The 19,601-nt window shown below is 29.0% G+C and overlaps 1 protein-coding gene across 1 annotated transcript in view; it reads left to right on the forward strand.

Annotated features, from left to right (window-relative positions):
* Positions 1–4,650: 4,650 nt before the first annotated feature.
* Wdr62 (WD repeat domain 62) overlaps positions 4,651–19,601 on the forward strand; it is a 163,438-nt gene continuing 148,487 nt past the window's right edge. Inside the window, exon 1 of the mRNA XM_067351996.1 lies at positions 4,651–4,865. The gene's annotated coding sequence lies outside the window, so the exon portion shown is untranslated. The remainder of the gene's footprint in view (positions 4,866–19,601) is intronic.

A 19,601-nucleotide genomic window follows, 5' to 3' on the forward strand; every position in this document is an offset into this window, starting at 1 on the left:
TTTTTGATCGTGAATCTTAGAATTTGATTTTGAATATGTCCAGTATACACGGTGATAGATGTTGCAATCCCTACAATGTGGAAGGTCACAGAGGGAAAGATCTTCGACGCATTTCGAGTGTTATCAAACGATTATTCCCAAAATTTCCAGATAATGCTAAAATTTGTGCAGCATGTAGAAAAATGAAATATCCTCGCATGAATGAAGATACGCACGTCTCATCAAGTCTTGATAAAATGTTTGATAATTGTACTCATGATACTGAACAAAATATTTTTGTATCTTCCGGTGCATCTTCATTATCTTTCAGTGGAATTGAATGCAATATAAAATCACAAAGAGAGATTGAGTTGGAAGATATGTTGAGTGGATTAAAAGAAAAATTTTCCACTCTTGAAATTAATGATCCTTTGAGATTGACGATTTTGACTGTAGTACCAGATGCATGGAGTCTAAGTCAAATTTCTCGGGAATTCAACTGTTCTAGGTATTTTGCAAAAAAAGCTAGAGAATTGAAAGCATCTAAGGGCGTTTTAGCAGAAACAACTGCTAAGAATGGTAAACCATTGCCGGAAAGTACTGTTACACGAATTAAAGATTTTTACAATAGTGACGAAAATAGCAGAATCATGCCAGGTATAAAAGATATGGTTTCAGTAAAAAATGACGAGGGCAGAGATTTGATTCAGAATAAGAGATCTTTATGATATTTATAGTAAATGCCATCCTGACTGTCATGTTAGTTTTAGTAAATTTGCCCAACTCCGACCAAAACATTGTATACTTGCTGGTGCGAATGGTACGCATTCGGTCTGTGTCTGTACGATACATCAAAATTGCAAATTGATGATTAACTCTGTCAATTTAAATAATCTTACTAAAGATTCCAATGTGATTTTACATGATTATAAAGATTGCTTACGCCAAATCGTGTGCAAAAATCCTGATGAAAATTGTTATATTGGTGAATGCAGTAAATGTCCTGGTATTATTGAATTAAAAAAACATTTGAAAGAACTCTTATATATATATATAGATGAGAAAGGTATTCACCACATACAGTTCAATGTCTGGACAACTGACAGATCAACTCTTCAGACGCAAATTCTTCCGTCCTCGGAATTTGTCGATGAATTTTGTGACAACTTTATTATTCTAAAACCTCATTCTTTCATTGCAAAAGAACAATCTCGATTCTATCAGGAAAGAAAAGAGAATTTAAAAAAAGGTGAAGTTCTTGCAGTATTAGATTTTTCTGAGAATTACAAGTATGTTGTGCAAGATGCATCGCAGGCGTTCCATTTTAATAATCCACAATGTATTGTCTTTCCTGTCGTGTGTTACTATAAAAAAGAATTAGAACTTGAACACAAAAGTTTTATTTTTTTGTCGGATAGTACACTTCATGACACAGCTGCTGTATATACTGTACAAAAGATGCTGATTCCTGAATTGAAAATAATAATTCCTGAGCTAAGAAGAGTAATCTACTTTAGCGATGGGGCAAAACAGCATTTTAAAAATAAATATCAGATGATGAATCTAATGCATCACGAAGAGGATTTTGGTGTTGCAGCGGAATGGAACTATCATGTCACTGCACATGGTAAAGGTGCTTCAGATGGTTTAGGTGCTGTGTTCAAAAGGGAAGCTATGCGAGCTAGCCTCCTTAGTAAACCCAACGATGCCATTCTTTCATTCGAGAAACTTGTTGACTGGGCTCAAAAAAATTCTAAAAGTATTAGTATACTGTCATATAAAGACAAAGAGCACCAAAAGACAAAAAGATTTTTAAAAAAACGATTTGATGTAGCTCCACCAGTTCCAGAGATTCTGAGAAATCACTGTTTCGTTCCAATCAACAAAGAAATGGTGATTAAGAGATATTCCAATGCTGGTAATAGTTCGACTTTTTCATATCAAGATTTCAAAAAGTAGAGGGTAAGAGCTCAGGCGACATCAGAATCAGAGGTATCTTTAGTATCAAGTTTTATAAAAATCTGTCAATTTCCTAAATTTTCAATATTTTTGGTCTTTCTATTAGATGACATTTTCAGTTTTCGAAATCCGACTTAAGATTTGTATTTAGCTGGCCGTAAAACTCTCTGTTCAAATTTTATAAAACTTCCTTACTTTTAAAAATTTTTCAAATTCTTAGTTGCCACAGAGAGAAGCCTGAGAGACGCCACGGCCAGGTTTTACGTGATCCGCGAAAGCGATACGCCACCTGTGGACCTAAAATCTGCACATTGGAACTACGTAGCCATGTGCACAATTTTTAGTTTCGTTCCGTGCTATGTCCACGAAGGATCGATAATACAAAGTAATGTGCACATTGATGTATAATATACATGTATACATGTTCCGCTGCAATATACATGTATATTATACATCAATGTGCACATTACTCTGTATTATCGATCCTTCGTGGACATAGCACGGAACGAAACTAAAAATTGTGCACATGGCTACGTAGTTCCAATGTGCAGATTTTAGGTCCACAGGTGGCGTATCGCTTTCGCGGATCACGTAAAACCTGGCCGTGGCGTCTCTCAGGCTTTTCTCTGGTTGCCATATTAGATCCGCCATTTTGAATTTTCAAAATGCGACTTCAGATTCGTTATTAGCAACCCGAAAAAGTCCCTGATACCAAGTATTATAAAAATTCGTTAATTTCTAAAAATTTTCAAAATGTTTTGGTGGCCATATTAAATCCGCCATTTTGTATTTTCGAAAGATAACTTTAGACTCGTATACAGTAACCCGAAAAACCCTTTGATACCAAGTTTTATAAAAATCAGTTAATTTCTTAAATTTTTTAAATTTTTGGCGGCCATATTGGATCCGCCATTTTAGTTTAGACTCATGTGACAGTGCACAGATAAACAGAGTACTCGAAAGTGTTAATTGGAAGAGAAAAACGTCGAATGAATAATCGCTACACTTGAATAATTACCGTTTTTATTATTTTTTTTTCGGTTTTCTAAAATTTTAAGTATGATCCAATTGAATTTGATAATTTTGCCACGCGCCATTGGAAAGCTTACATTTTTCTGTAAATTTTAAGATTTTTTCAAAAATTTTTAGATCAAATAGAAAATGGGCAGCATGGGTGTAAAGTTGAGAAAGAATGCCCCATATGTATATTTGGATTTTATATTTTAACAATATATCTTAATATAGTTTATACAAGAAGTATTATGTAAAAGTATTATGTTTAAAAGTGTTATGTAAAGAAATATTAATAATAAAATATTAATAACAAGTTTAAAAATATTCTATTGTAAAATAATTACTCAAGTAGCAAATGATCATCTGATGTTTTTTTATTATTATAATTAGTTATTATATAATATAATAATCAATTATGACGATAAAAAAACATCAGATGACGATCATTTGCTACTTGAGTATAAAATCATTATATTAATAACGTTTGTCTTAAAGGCATTTTAAAATAAGTCTTACAGACGTCTTATAAGACAAATCAAGAGACATCTCTAAATCGTTTCTAAGACGTTTCTAAATCGTCGAAAATTGTTGCATAAGACGTTTCATAGACGTTTTCAATACGTCTCTTTGTCAGTTTCGTAAGACGTCTGAATGATTTTAAGATGTTTTTCAGACGAATATAAGACGACATAATGTGTGGAATGAGTTAACAATTTAATATCAATATGTGAGCTCACATTTTTCCTCATGTGCACGTTAACTTATACTCATGATATGTATCATCATAATATGATTACAAGGCATACATAATTTTGCGGTAAATATCTGAAGATCATGACGTGATGAAATCTGATCATCAAACATTGCTACCTGGAATTTTATGCGCTGCGTTAACACATAATTTTATACTTTAATTTATTTATCTTTTAAATAATGGCGTGCAAACTTTTTATATCATTGTTGTACTGAAGAAGGCCTGAGGTCGAAACGTTTGTTATTGTATATGTTTGTGATATGATTATATGACTTATCACACTATTATTTTAAAACACCGTTTTTATACGAAACATTTCAATGATTAAATAAATGTATTTTTAAGCATAAAACAAACGTAGGCTAAATGTTTTTTAAACATTTATTAAACATTAGTGTTTTGTTTGAAAATTTAAGAGTTGAAAATTTGAAAAATGCAGTATATTTCAGATCTCGTTTATAATGAATTGTTATTTACATTTTATTGTTTCTGTATTTATAACATTTATTTGCAGTTTAAAAAATTATTTAAAATTTTAAGTTGTTTTTGATAAATTTTGAATTACAATTATATATATTTTATTTGATTATAAATATGTTATTTGTCAAAAAGACACAGAAACAGTACCTAATTATAATATAATTATATTATGTTAAATATATTTTTAAATAATATATGTATATGTATATAAGTTAATTAATTTTTTGATGACTTAATAAAATAATACTTTATACAACCAACATTGAATTTCTATTGAAATATTTTTTAATTTAATATAAAACGGCTTAAAGCTAACCTGTTAAATTTTAATAATAATTTATTATCTTATAGAGAACTTTACTGTAAGTGTAAGACATTATTGTATACAATTTTGCAAAGGTTACAAGATTTATCATTCAAAAATTCCGCCGCAATTTACATTTTATACCCACCGTTGGCAGATGACGCCAGTAGCGTGCGCCGAGCAATTGCAGAAGTATATCCGTAAGCTGCCTCAGTCTATTTTGTGAAGTGTACGTGTGTGTATTGTGTTTTGTCTCTCGAATTCGTCGTCATCATTAAGTTTATCGTGTTCGGTTTTTCTGCGAGTGAGTACCTTTTCTGAAACTGAGCCATACGGGATATACAACGTTTGTGATGTGCACGACGGATTGATAACGTAAGTATCGCAACAACGATTACATTCCGTTCTCGTTAAACGTAACCTCCAAACGAGCGGCGCGTTAACGTTCCACGTTGAACGGTACTCTTATGTATTTCTCTCATTTCATTGTTTGAGCCGGTACTTGCTGCTGTGTCACTATCATACATTTTTATTTTGTCAAAGTTTTGAATTTCCAATTCACAAAATCACGAACATCGGTTGTTCGTCGTGAACGCTCCGATCGTCGCCACGACAACGCAACATTTGATCGATCGGGAGTATCTTTGATGGATGAATGGAGTCGTTGGCAATTTTACGAAGGGTGCTTTATATTAAAAAAACATGAAGTAGTTCTATATTCAACATCGATGTACACGCAATTTATATGCGTGTTTGCGAATGATCGTGTATACTTATGTCGCCTTAGATCAATAATGCATTAGAGATTTTTTATTGACAACGTAATTTTAATAATATTTGCGCTAATTAAATTTAGAAATACACGATTATCGAGATGACGTGATAAAATTGGCCAATTTTGAATAATGGCATGCCGGAGTATATTATCTCGTTTATATCATATTCACGTGCTTAGTCACTTATCCATTAACCACCTGTTAAAAGATTCTCAGAATTTAAGCGGTACATCTTAACTTTTAGAAACCAAGAAGCCGATAGATTGAGCTCAACTTTTTCTCAAAATATCACTTTGGTGATACTTAAAAATTTTAGATCGTAAAAACAGAAAATTATTATAGTCAAAAAACTTACTTTATTTTTAAAAGTTGATAACGCGCATTTCCGGAAAAACAACGTTTTATTAAAAAATAACGCAAAATTTACTTCAATTATTGTTATTTTAATTCAGTTTATAACATTTGCATCTTTGTTTTGTAAAAAAATTCTTTAATAATAGAAGACTCGGATATTTTTGAATACATCAAAGATACATATGTGGTACTTCTGTACTTCGGAATTTTTCTCTCCTCTCTCCCATTTCTTCCGTTTGTTTCCCTGTCTGCCTGCCTATTTCTAAATATGCAAACATGTCCGGACATGTCCAATATGTATCTTTTTATTATAATTCTTTTCTTTTACAATCCTATAATGTTAAATGTTTTTGTTTTCCGAAGTTTTGTATTTAAAGTTTGGCAAGAAATGCTGAGAAAATTGATTATTTAAATAAACTTTTGTTAAATTTTAATTTTCACATATTAGTATTTATTAAGTAAAGAAAATTTGAATTTTTTCTCAACTTTTTATATTTGCTAATTGATGAAAAGGAAAAATTTATTGTTTATATGTATCTTTTTAAGTTATTTTGTTTAGTAGGTCGATTTCCAAATAATAGAATTATTGAGATAAGATTTTGTTATATTTTACTTTTCTGTAGATTAGTACAAAATTCATTAGTAATGAATTACAGAAAGTTTTTAACATAGTTTACAAAGACAGATCTATTAGATCTACTATTAGAGCAATTTATCAATTTGCCAAGCTGTCATTGACCGAAATGTTTGTTTGAATCAACTCCATAACTAATGGTCGCCCACCATGATATGCGTTCTAGTAATAGAATGCGCACTGTTATCAAGGTTACGAGGGTGATCGTGGGTGATAATAAGTGAATGCGCTAATAACTGAAATTGCGTCCAACATTCACCTCTTGCATATGGTGTCACAGATACGTTTAATTTTGCGCGTTGTATTTAGCGCAATATCATAAATTGATAATTAATTTTATAATATCTATTTTTCCCAAAAAGGTTCAATGTTAATATCTATATAAAGTTTTTCCATATAAAATCCGTATTTGCACGAATAGAGTACATATTTACTAATAAACAAATTTTGGTTGCTTTTTTTCCCAACTTGCACAAATAAAAGAACAACTATTGCAGAAAAGTAAGCTTTTTATAAGTTTTTACATATTGCAAATTAAAAATTTTAAGTTCGTCACAGTGGGCAGGAATTTAATATTCTTTGTGGAGAGATGGAGTCAATGTTGACACAATCAATCAAATAGAAAACAATAATATAATAATAATAATAGTAATAATATTTAGGTGGGCGCTAACCATTTTTTAACTTATATTTTTTTATCCTTTGAAGTAAAAACAAAGTGCAATACAAACAAGTACTAACTAATAATTAATTATGTTATTTATTTATTTGTTAAACAAACTATGTTATTTATTTTTATATTCTATAAAGTTGTGCGCCAGGTTTATATCTCAAAATGTGCACATTTTGTGACTTCAAAAATTAACAAAAATTATTCAGTTGTCAAAAATAGTCAATTATTCAGTTGTCAAAAATAATCAAAAATAGTTAATCTTTTTTATTTTAAATATAATTGTATTTTATGACGAAATGATCTGAGATAATACTGTTGTCAGAGCATTGCAAATAATCGAAATGTACATATTTTGCGAACTTATAAATTAGTAAAGAATATTTAGTTAAAAAAAAATGAATACATATATTCCATTGTAAATAGTTCATTCTAATTTTCTCTTGTACCGGAGAGATGTCAAGTGGTTTTCTATATAGGAGTTGCAGCTTAATAATCTAAATACGCGTATTTTAAAAGCTTATTCTTGGATTTTGTGCACTACACCCGCAATATATATTTTTATCCATACATATTTTTACATTACTTTTTTAATAGTTCTCTTAAGTGCTTAACCTCCATTTTAAGGAGGTAGAATTCTGTGCTCTAAAAAGTAGGTGATATCTCACAAAAATTCATAAATGATAAGGTCTGGCCAAGTTTCAAAAAAGACACTCCAATATGTTTGTATTTTAATAATTATCTAAATTTTTAATATATTACCAACATGAAAAATAACTGATTACTATGATTACTATTAATATTACCTTTATTACTATTACTATTAATATTACCTTCTGATTACTATTTATTCCTTTCTTTAAAAAATTCTCTTTTAAAGGGGGTAAAACGGAGGGTTGAGTATTTAATTTTTAGTAAGAAAACGAAAAGAACTTTTGGGACAACCTAATATAATTATAATTTATAATATTATGTGCAGGGAATATTTGGAAAAGCTGAATTTATATACATGTATACATATGAAATAATAATATCATAATAATGTTAGTAATTTATCAGTATTTTTGGAAATATGTATGTAATTTATATGTATGTATTCTGATTTTTAAAATTTTTTATTATATAAAATATAAATATAGATTTCTATCTCGAATTTTGTCAGGGGTTGTAGAACGTCTGGAGCGGGCTTTTTGAATACAACAATTCAATCGAATTGAGAACAAGTAAGAAAAAAATGTATTATAAAGATGTAAAAGCCACGAACAATTTATACGTATATCTTATCATGTAAAAATTCAAAATAACGACTTTATCATTTGATGAAATTAAGTCATATGAACATCTTCAATTATAAGAATACTGTTCTTTAATTCTTTTCGAAAGAAGGTCGGCACCGCGCACGTTTAACATACGACAAACATAGATTTTGTAATTTTCATAAGGGATTATTGTTAGAAAGATGTTTACATGGTTGCTTCGCAAGACATGACGCGACGATGTACTTTATCATGTACAATAGTATGCAGTTTTATTATTTATTTATAATTCCATCAGTAAACATGTCTATACGATCGGCGATTGTTATAACAAGATAATCTGGAATAATTCTTCGATAATTATAATTAATTATAATTAATGAATATTTATATTTTATAAATAGAATTATGCTTTGAAAATATTATATTATTTTTCAATTAATTTCAACTATAGAATACAGACGCTAATTTGAAAATATAGCAGTTAATGCAAGATATCTGAAGATGCTATTAAAAGATTTAACAAGCAATAAATAATTTAAATTTTGATTAAGCTAAAATTTAAAAAGTTGGTTTTTATATTTTGCAAAATATTTATGTATGTATGAATGTGCAGTGTGCTGTCAACATGATAGATTATCGTTAAAAATATACGGCAATATCTCCTTTCGTATAACTTAAACCCATTTTAATGCAATAACGCTATCGATATTGAAATATTTGACCTTGAATCAGTAATGTATATAATGCAAGGTATATTCTTAATTTGTTTCAAATTTACATTTGAAATGATGAGACTCGTGTATACTTATGACCACCTGCTCCTGTCGTACGAAATGTTTTGCCACAAATCGCAGCATCTTTTCTTTTATGCGTATAAATTAGCACGTCAGTTGTGCACATAAGCTGTATTGCTATACAAAATAATTTACGGCTAAATCGTTTTTGCCGATCTGGCTTTACAATGACACGAAAAGAAACATTAGACAATAAATATTTATTTTATTTCTTATATGAATTATATTTTATTACTAACGCTACTTTTTACACAAATAAGTAGACGAAGTAAGTGGACAGAAGTATTAGGTCGTTTCATAAGTTTTGTCGTTTTTATTATCAAAAGTTTAACATAAAATTATAGAAAAGCGTTATGAATTCAATCATCAATATATTCTCCCTCGTTTTCTATTACCCTTTCTCATTTAGAAACTAACTTTTCTACCTCTAACTTATAAAAACTCTGTGATTTAGAATTTAAAATAGTCTTTAATGCCATTTTTAACATCATCAAAATTTCTCTCCCGGAACCTCGAAAACCATCTTTGGCATGTTCTTAAATCTAGGGCTTGCGAATAAACCAAATTAATGTTTTAGTTGCCACTGTTGCTTTATTTTTTTACGAAATTTATAAAACATACAATGTCGCAAATGTTCTTGATTTGGACTTTAGTTGCCATTCTTTAACTACTCTGTCAATCTTCTTGAAATTTGCATTAATTAAAGATTAAATACTAATGAACAAAATAAACAATTAAAAAACAACGTGATTTTGACAGAAAGAAAACAATACTTTATTGAAAATCGATAATAAAAAAACGACAGGACTTATGAAACGACCGAATAAATTTCTACTGAACGGCTCGAGCACTAAAATTAAAAATAGAGTACCAAATTAGTACCTAAACAACACTAAATTTTATTATAAGTTTTATTTCAATTTATTTAGCTTAACAGACGTAATTTTTTAAACGATTACTTGTGACTTAGCGTTTTCTCGATTTTTTAATTAACTTTTTAATTTATCTTGAAAGGATGATTTTTTGGCAGGACACAATTGTTTTCGACACTCCACTCTGTCATTGTCATTGCAAAATATATTATATCTAAAACCGCAAAAGAAATTATGCAAAATTTCCACAATAATAATTCTACGAGATTATGCGTTGTACCAATAAAGACATATTAAATATGTAAAATATATTGATTAATTGCTTAAATGTGTGTTAATAACAATAAAGTACAACATGAGTTAATAACATGCATCAATTAAAAGTATCTTCAATGTTATGACGCATATATGCATTATTTAAGAAAAATATTTTCTATCTATAAAATTTTTACAAAACATGTAATATAGCAAATGCAACTTTAGAAAACTATGTTATTTTGTTAAACTTGACTTTTCTAGTTTTTGAATTTAAAGCAGATATTAATATTTTGGAATTAAAAAGAACATTATTTTTATAAAATACAATATAAAACTTATTGCGTTCTAAAATTAAAATTTTAATTTGCACACATATTATAAATAATTATTTTCTTTTTTATTTTTATATTACATAATTTATATAATAATTTTGAAATTAAACATTCTTAAAATACTCTACAAAAAATTTTATACAAAATTTGTTATTCAAATTTCTAATTGCCACATTAAGGACATGGAAGGACATTCGAAACGATTCAAAGATTTAAATTCAGAAGCAGATAAAATCAATGTTTTGATATTCTAAATATACAATCTTTATGAAAATTTAATTGTTTTTAAATAAACGATATATTATTTTAAATGTAATTTAAATAGATGTTTTTCATAATAATCAAATAAAAAACGTTTTTATTCGATAACAATTAAAAGATAAATTTATAAAAGAGGACTACCCAAACAAGCTTTTTTTTATTTGAATCACTTATTTGAATGTGTCTCTAAAATGTAAGTCATTTCAAAGGAAGGCATTTAAATAGATCTCTCGAAATAGATCATCCTCTAAATACCTGCTAAATGATTGGCAACAATCAATCGTGAATCAAAGTTTGTCATTGTTTCTATTTTCGTCGACAATGTAATAAACATTTGTCAGTGTTGCATAAATAAAAGAAAGAAAAAAAGAAAGCAAGAAGGAAGATCATTTATTAGGATTATCTCTATGCATTTAATTTCGTTTAGTGTTCTTATCTGCTATATTATCACACTTAATTTTATGTAAATTGCACAAAGACATTTTTATCTAATTTGCACAAACATTTTGTGTTATTCAGTAAACGTTAATTAAGCAATTGCGCGCATTCTATGAAACAAACTAATTAATAATAGCTGTAAATTTGAAATAGGTTTATGATAATTATATATAAATGTTACCCCCCCCCTCTCTCTCTCTCTCTCCCCCCCTCCCTTCCCCCATCTCTCCCTCTTATCCTCTTACTTTTCCTCTTTTTTTATCCACCCCTGTTACTTCCGGATTTACATGAAACTGAAATAACGAATCAAGATTTTAAACAAATTTTTCTTAATTTTATTGTTATTACAATTTTTTCAAGCAGAAATAAGTACATATAAAACTTTACAATATAATACTTCTGTTTACCTGTCCTACATTCTTACCCAGTATTACGAGCCCAAAATTTTGAATTTACGGCATATAAAAGTTCATAATTGTGCGCTACTTGTTTTTTTATTTTTGCAAAATGGGGAGGCTAAATAGGGGTCAATAATACCGTATAATATAAATCAAATTATATAAAATACAAATCACGAGTAAGCCAGAACCAGGTCTCTTTTTTTATTTTAATATAAGAATTTTAAGATAAGAAATATTTTTAAGCGATATTACTGAAAAAATTAAGATTTAAAATCAAATATATGTTCTAGTTGGCATCGTACATTATATTCCTGGTCATTTTTCAGCTTTATGTTGTAATATAATTGAAATATGGACAAAACATAATTTATAACAGATTTATTACAGAAAATTTTGAAACTTTTCTTTATAAGGTGAACAAGAAAATTATATGTGGCAAATATAATCAAATATAAACAATCAAATGCTGTATAAGTTTTATAAAAATTTGCATTTTGGAATGCCAGCTTCACATATTTAAACCGCTGAGTTTGTCTCAAATTCGGGACAAAATAAATTGGTTATTAAGGGGCTTTTCTTATTTGGAAGTCGAAAAAAAGAATATTTTTGAGAATTTTTGTTGGAAAAACTATACGACGAATTTTTATAGACTTTTGTAACTGTAACTGTGTTACAACAGACTGACAATAAAATTGTTACATAAATTAAACTTTCTTCAGTACAAATTTGATATAGATATGTTCATTAATTTCAAAATTATTATCGTTTAAGGGGGAATTCCATTGTAACAGCTCTAAATACAAGTGATTTTTATGAATTTTTTTAAAGAAAACTAATGATATCCGAATAAACTTTTTTGGGATATAAAGAAGCATTCTTAAAGTACAAAAAAATTTTGGTTTTTTTAAATTTTCTTTATTATTTACTGAATATCATATAATAATGTTAACCACTTGGAAACACTACAACAAAAACACACTCTGCGGTGATTTTTCGGCTTTGAATAATTTGAAAAAGAATCCCAAGAAAATTGCATTTATGAATAGTTTATAGAGAGCATAAATCTAGACAATAAGAAAAACTCGGAAAATTAAAAAAAAGTGAAAAATAACAAAATGATGTCAGTTTGAAGTCAAAAGTCGACTTTTCGCTTAAACATCGACTTTTGACAAAGCAAAAAAATTTATTAATTTTAATTTTTGGAATTTCGGAAAATCCGAGGTTCATGTCCTAGAACAAAGTATACTGAAGATGTATGCACAATTTTAAGATGATCGAATATCGTGTAGTTTAGAAATCAAAGTTGAATTTCTGATAAAATATAAAACTTTCTTTTGTATACTATTAAACACTTGTTAGACTTGTTAAATTCATTGAGACACTGCTTAAATATTATTAAGGTATTATATAAAAAATAGTAATATCCAAACATTGTATATGAGTGGGCATTATTGAATACAACTTTGATGAGTGATTTACTCCTTAAGGATTAAAAACTTGGAAACTTCTTTGAAAAGTTTCTTAATATTTTATTACCGCGAATTTTTCAGTTTAATTCTGGCAAGTTCAAACTTTTACTTTAGTATGATAGCGTTTTCAAATTATTTAAGCTAAATTAGCATTTTTTCTCTCTTTATATTTTGAAAATTTCGACAAACGTTTTAGATTATTGAGTAATAAAAATGTGCATAAGTAATAAAAATGTAGATCAATAGTGGAAGGAGGGGGTGGGGGGGTGTATTAATTGTATTTCCTGTTTTATTATTATATCTGCACAATAATAGTGTAACAACGATAGCACATTCAAGTTAATAATATAAATATTTTTTTTTGCAAAAGCGAGTACTAAATACTTGATTTACGATGTTCCTCAAATATCTATATTGAAATAGTCACGACTAGGTAATTAGGCCGTCGTCGAACAAACGCGTTGGCTAGAATGTGGTACGCATTGCAGTTACTATTTGCGATGGCAGTGTCTATAAATAAAATCTTTTATGTCACTGTAAATTTTGGTCTAAACCAGCATAAGAAATATTCTTTTTAAGTCATTAAATGATTTTAAACAATCTTTCGTTAATTCGACACTGTAACTTCTAAACATCAAGTTTAAAAATATGTGAAGCTAAAATATTGTGAAGCTAAAACTTGTTTATTTTTCTCTTTATATATTTTACTTTTACGCATCAATAGAAAATTAATATTAAAAAGCAACGACGAAAAAGTATCCTTTCTTTTCATATTGACTTATTTAATTTTTTCTATTTATTTTAATCTTTATATAAGTTTAATATTTTCCATATGATCTAAACTCTTTTCTTTCTTTATTGTATACTGTTGAACTAAAGAGAAATTGTGGCCGAAACGTTTTTGTGAATTTTTTGTATATTAATTTATAGTAATATAATATATTTTTTGCACTATCCAAGCTTCTGGTTCTTATATAGCCTTTTTTAGTCATTCTGGAACAATCAAATTGTATTATTAATTATTAATAAATAAATATTAAATAAATTATTAATGAATAAGATAATAAATAATTATTAATAAATAAATTATAAATAATTATTAAAAAATAATATATTATATTAATATCAAAAGTTAGAATAATATATTTTTTGAAGCACTCTATCTTCGATATTAATTGTCTGTTAATGCGTATCAATAAATTTAAAACTAGAACAATAAATTAGCATTATAATTTTGTGATATATATTTGAACCTGATTTTAGTATTCTGTGCATTCCGGATGTGGATTCCGGATTATTAAAGAAATCCGTGAGTTTAAAATATATTTACATATTCAACTGGATTCGGTGGACATTCAATCCTTTCTGTTTGTTGCTTGAATCCAAACCCTTAATAGAGACTCTACTTTTAATGGAAACTTACAACATTTTTATCAAATATAATATGGGTTAACCTAAAAATATAATTTATCTATTTTAAAATTTATAAGACTTACTTATGAAAATGTATCTTGCAACCTTTGTTTTTAGCACTTGGACACTTTTGAATTGCACACCAAATGGGCATTTTTCAAAATTTTAGTCTAAATTATTCTGTGTACTTTAATGTGTTTACTGCTCTCTCAAAAGACTAGACTATATCTATTGGAACTTTGCAATGTGTATGCGCGAGATTCAAAGTACATATACATAAAGGACACACTTGTACATAAGAAACAAAGGATGTTATCGGTTTAGTGTATAATATAGAAGTTTATGATTATAATGGTATTTATATCAACAGGTTTTTGTTTCAAATAGTATACTTATAAAAACCGAAGAATATGCAAACGGTACTTTTCTTTATCGGATTCAGTTCCTGCTTTGAAAGAATCGAATGGTTTAAATTACATTGCGCGACACGGCTGCTGATCATGTAATGAAATCAGCACTGTAACATCATAGTACATCCATATATCAAATTACATTTTAAGTTACATTTATTATGATAGAATGACTAGTAAATCGATAACCGTTGTTCGATGCACTTTCTTCACCATGAGACATACCAGATTGTCGCAGATATTGCCGCTTGAGATTCGATTTTATATCTTGCGTTTCTTTCGATGATAAACCGCGTAAATCGCTCAAGGCATTGTGATATACAAATTTCGGGTAAATTATAATAGAAATGTTCTTAATAAAACAAATATCCAAATCCGATTTGTAGAATTAGAAACATTTCTTCTTGTATGTTAAACATTTGTTGGACGGCATATAAAAGATAGTTAAGATTGAATGACAATAGGTCAAGATAATAAGATCAAAAATTAATGACAAAATTAGATAGAAACAACTGGAATAAATAAAATTTACTTAAATTTTGCATAGATATTGTGTAAGAGAGAACTCTATATTATTTTCTTTCTTTAGTTGAATGAGTCTCTCTCTTTCTAACATTGTATACTGCACGCGCTGCAGTTGCCATGCGTGCGATAGGTCGTTGCTGCGCTACGAGAAAGCGCTAGCGCGTTGCAATCTGATTGGCTCATGCCGATGTAGCGGTTGGGGACATGTGAACATCGGCATGCTGGGTTCGAGGCCTTTTGGTCTCCGTCCGTGACACGGATAACATTATATTAGAATAAAGTTATGAGTTTTCTGTGAAATACGGTTCTTAGCTCTGTCATCCCTCCGTCCCTCATTGTGAAGTTCAATCTCCTTCGGATCCTGACAACCACCTCGTGCATACTCAATGAGCTATTTTACAATTGCTAATGTATTAATAGGCATTATTTGAAAAATAAGTTGATATTGAAGTTAAAAAATATAAAAAAGGGCAAGTATATATATATATATATATATATATAGATTACTTTATTCTTAGTTATATCTACAACAGTCGATAGATTTAATTAAATTTTTGAAAAAGAAAACAAAATAAACTCACTCGAGAAGTTTTCATTTCGCATTAAAAAAACAGAAAAAGAAATAAAAATTAGAAACTCTGTTGTACAGAATTTTGATCAATTTTTCTCATCATAGTTCCAATATAAACACCTGTATTTGGTTATCCCCCCCCCCCCAATTTACAGAAATAAAAAAACAAGTAGTGCAGAAAAATGAACTGTTTATGAGTTTTTATATTTTGTAAACTAAAGATTTTGTGATCGTCACATTGGGCAAAAATTTAATATTCTTTGTGGAGAGGTTCAGTCAATTGACTCAACTTTCAACCTCCCCTCTATTAAAAAATGAAAATATTAAATCGATTTTAGCAGTGAAATTAAGAGTTATGATTTCCAAACTGATATAATTTCGATTTTTGAGCTCTTTTTTAATCCTCAAATAATCCCTTATTTGATATACTCAAAAGAGAAATATTAGAAAAAGTAAAAATATGAATAAAGTAAAGCTTCTAATGCTCGCTGCTCACACGTTACTCCTGTCCTCGTCGCGCAACCAAACTTTTCGTATACGACACTCGCCGTTAGTACACCTAGAACATACATTTAACTAACCACATGAAACGTGTTTTCGTTCACCAATCTTTTTTAATTAATTTCTCAATAATTATTGCGAAAATTGCAAAACGGTAAAGAACTTTTTTGTTTAATTTATTGCGTTCTACCGGCAAACAAGAGGTAGCGTAATTTTTATCAGATATCTTGTATAAGTAAGAAGGTTCAGGATCGCACAGTGACATTATCTTTGCAGCTGTTTTAATTTTATAAATCATAATAGCTTTAATTTTTTAATTTAAATATTCCTATTTTAAGACACTTATGAGATTTCTTAAATATTTTGTATTGTAATTTCCTGATCTCTTTATTACTGTGCATTTAATTATATAGGATGTCCCATTTTAACTTAGACACCAAAATATCTCGAAAACCATGCATTTTCGAAAAAAATGTTCTAAATAAAAGTTGTAGAATTTTAAGTAGCGCCTTAGAGAGAAATATTAGTGTGACTTTGACTAGCGCTGTTAAAGTCACGTAAAATCACTTTGAAATTTTTAGATGAAAACTCCTATTTTTTATTGCATTTTCTTGCAGTCGATTTCAAGAGCTTTTCAAAACACTATAATAAAGTTATTTTTTATTAAGTACTTTTCGAGTTATAAGGCTTGAAAGTTACAGTAGAGTGAAAGAGAAAAAAACGCGTTGAGCGCGTTCCCTCATTCTCTTTCTCTCTCACTCCACCGTAACTTTCAAGCCTCATGTTTACTTATTTCAGATTTAAATATCTTATCTATTTTGATATTAGATTTGGACGATATTATTTGCAACGAGAATATATAAAGCATATATCGTTTTGTATTTGTCCTATTTCTTTTGATATAGTTGCCAATATCTTAAGCTTTGATATACGTTTATGTTGACTCGTTACGATTTCTTATATATAGTAATAAGTATATAAAGCCGTAATGCTTGTTTAAGTATTTGGTAGACGGTCGGAATAATTGAGAGAGTAGTGGAACAGCAAGCTGAGTACTAGGTTGTGGAGGATGAAGGATCCCGAGTTCCAAAATCCGGTCGGCTCCTTAATTTTTTCCGATGCTTAGTAGAGCAACAATAGTACACTTGCTAACTTCTTCGTTCAGCACACACGGTCTTTCTCGAGATAAACTTCCGAAAATCTATCACCTCTGATTTGGCTGATTTTCAGCCTAAATACTTATTTTATCTAGTAAATAATATTCTCAAATGGATTTTTGGCGCAAATACCCCCTCCGCCCCCCAGCCCCTCTCAAAGGGAAAACTGTTTTTGTTAATTATTTCAGAAAGTATTTATTGTACGGAAAAAGTTGTCAAACAAAAAATGAAGCTCATAAAAAGCTATATAAATAAGGTCTTATACATATTTTATCTAACTCCAATATTTTAGTCGTTATTATCAAAAATCTGGAGGCAGTGTGTCCTGCCACCCTGTGGGGGGCTCCACCATAAAAAAACTATACATATAGGGTTTGGATTGAATCTCGCTTTGCGTAGAAATTCGTAAAATTTTTAGAAATTTTTGATAATAACGACTAAAATATTGGAGTTAGGTAAAATATGTATAAAACCTTATTTGTATAGCTTTTTATGAGCTTCATTTTTTTGTTTGACAACTTTTTCCGTACAATAAATACTTTCTGAAATAATTAAGAAAAACAGTTTTACCTTTGAGGGGGACTAGAGAGCGGAGAAGGCATTTGCGCCAAAAATCCATTTGGGAATATTATTTACTAGATAAAATAAGTATTTAGGCTGAATATCATCCAAATCGGAGGTGATAGCTTTTTGGAAGTCCACCCAATTTAATCAAACACGGCACTATTTACAAGCAATTCTCTTTAAATCGGCAAGCGTTCGTAACATGTCCTGACGACGCCGAGGATCAAACGCTGGAGGACTCTGAACTGTCTCTTTGTTTACTGCGTAACCAGGCAACGCTTCTTAATCTTTTCACGACACACGCGACACAGTTTCCCGAACGAGCACAACAGTATGAATAAATTTGCATCTATCTTTACTTCATTCTTTTTAACGTTTTAACAAAACTAAATGCGATATTGAAAGACAATGTAATTTCTTACAAACGATTGATTGCTGAGACTATGGCAATCCTTCTTATATAGGCAATCCTTCTTATTGTATATTCAAATCAAAGAATATTTTAACAAAACCATTGTCGCTTAAGAAAACTTTTTGAAAGATTCAATAAAGTTATACCTCAATAACAGATATTCTTATGAAAAAGATTGCAGTTCAATCGAAATGTGAGCAATGTGAACCTAGCGCCCAATTTTATAAAATATAAAAATAAATAGCATAGTTTGTGTTTGCACTTTGTTTGTACCTGTTTGTATCGCACCCACAACTACAAGATATTTTAATTTTGCTAATATTATTCAAAAGAAAACTTGTACTCTTTTCTATCCGTTTTATTTTTTTTTATATCTCAAAAAATTCCGAGAGACAGCATTTTTCAATTTTTGATAATCTATCAAGAAAAGGATAACTTGGTCAATTTTTAAGATATCTTAAAACGTTCAATGATATTTGAACGAGCATTGTACAAACAATGCTATTTTTACCCTTTTTCACCTTATCAATAAAGAATATTTAGTCGCAAAAGAATTGATATATCTCATTTTAAATATAATTTTTTCTTGTGACGAGAAGATTTGGAGTGGTTTTTTTGCAAAGGAATTGGAGTTTAATAATTGAAATACGTGTATTTTAAGAGCTTATTCTTAGATTTTATGTACTACATCCAGAACGGAATACGACGTATTTTTACTTTTTCTAATACTTCTGTCTGAGTTGTATCAAGTAAGAGTTTGTTTGCAATTAAGGGAATGAGCTCTAAATCGAAACTAGTTTGAAAACTCGTAAATAGCTTTTAATTCTACCACTAAGATCGATTTGATATTCTTATTTTTAAGAGATGAGAAAACTGAATCAACATTAACTCAATTTCAACACAAAGAATATTCAATTTTTATCCAATATGATGAGCTTAAAATATTCAATCTGCAGAATGTGACATCTTAAAAAAACTCATTTTTCTGTATTACTTGATTTGTTATTTTTACAAGTTAGAGAGAGGGGAGCAGCTAAACA

Source organism: Linepithema humile, chromosome 3 (assembly GCF_040581485.1).
Source record: "Linepithema humile isolate Giens D197 chromosome 3, Lhum_UNIL_v1.0, whole genome shotgun sequence".
Lineage (NCBI taxonomy): Eukaryota > Metazoa > Arthropoda > Insecta > Hymenoptera > Formicidae > Linepithema > Linepithema humile.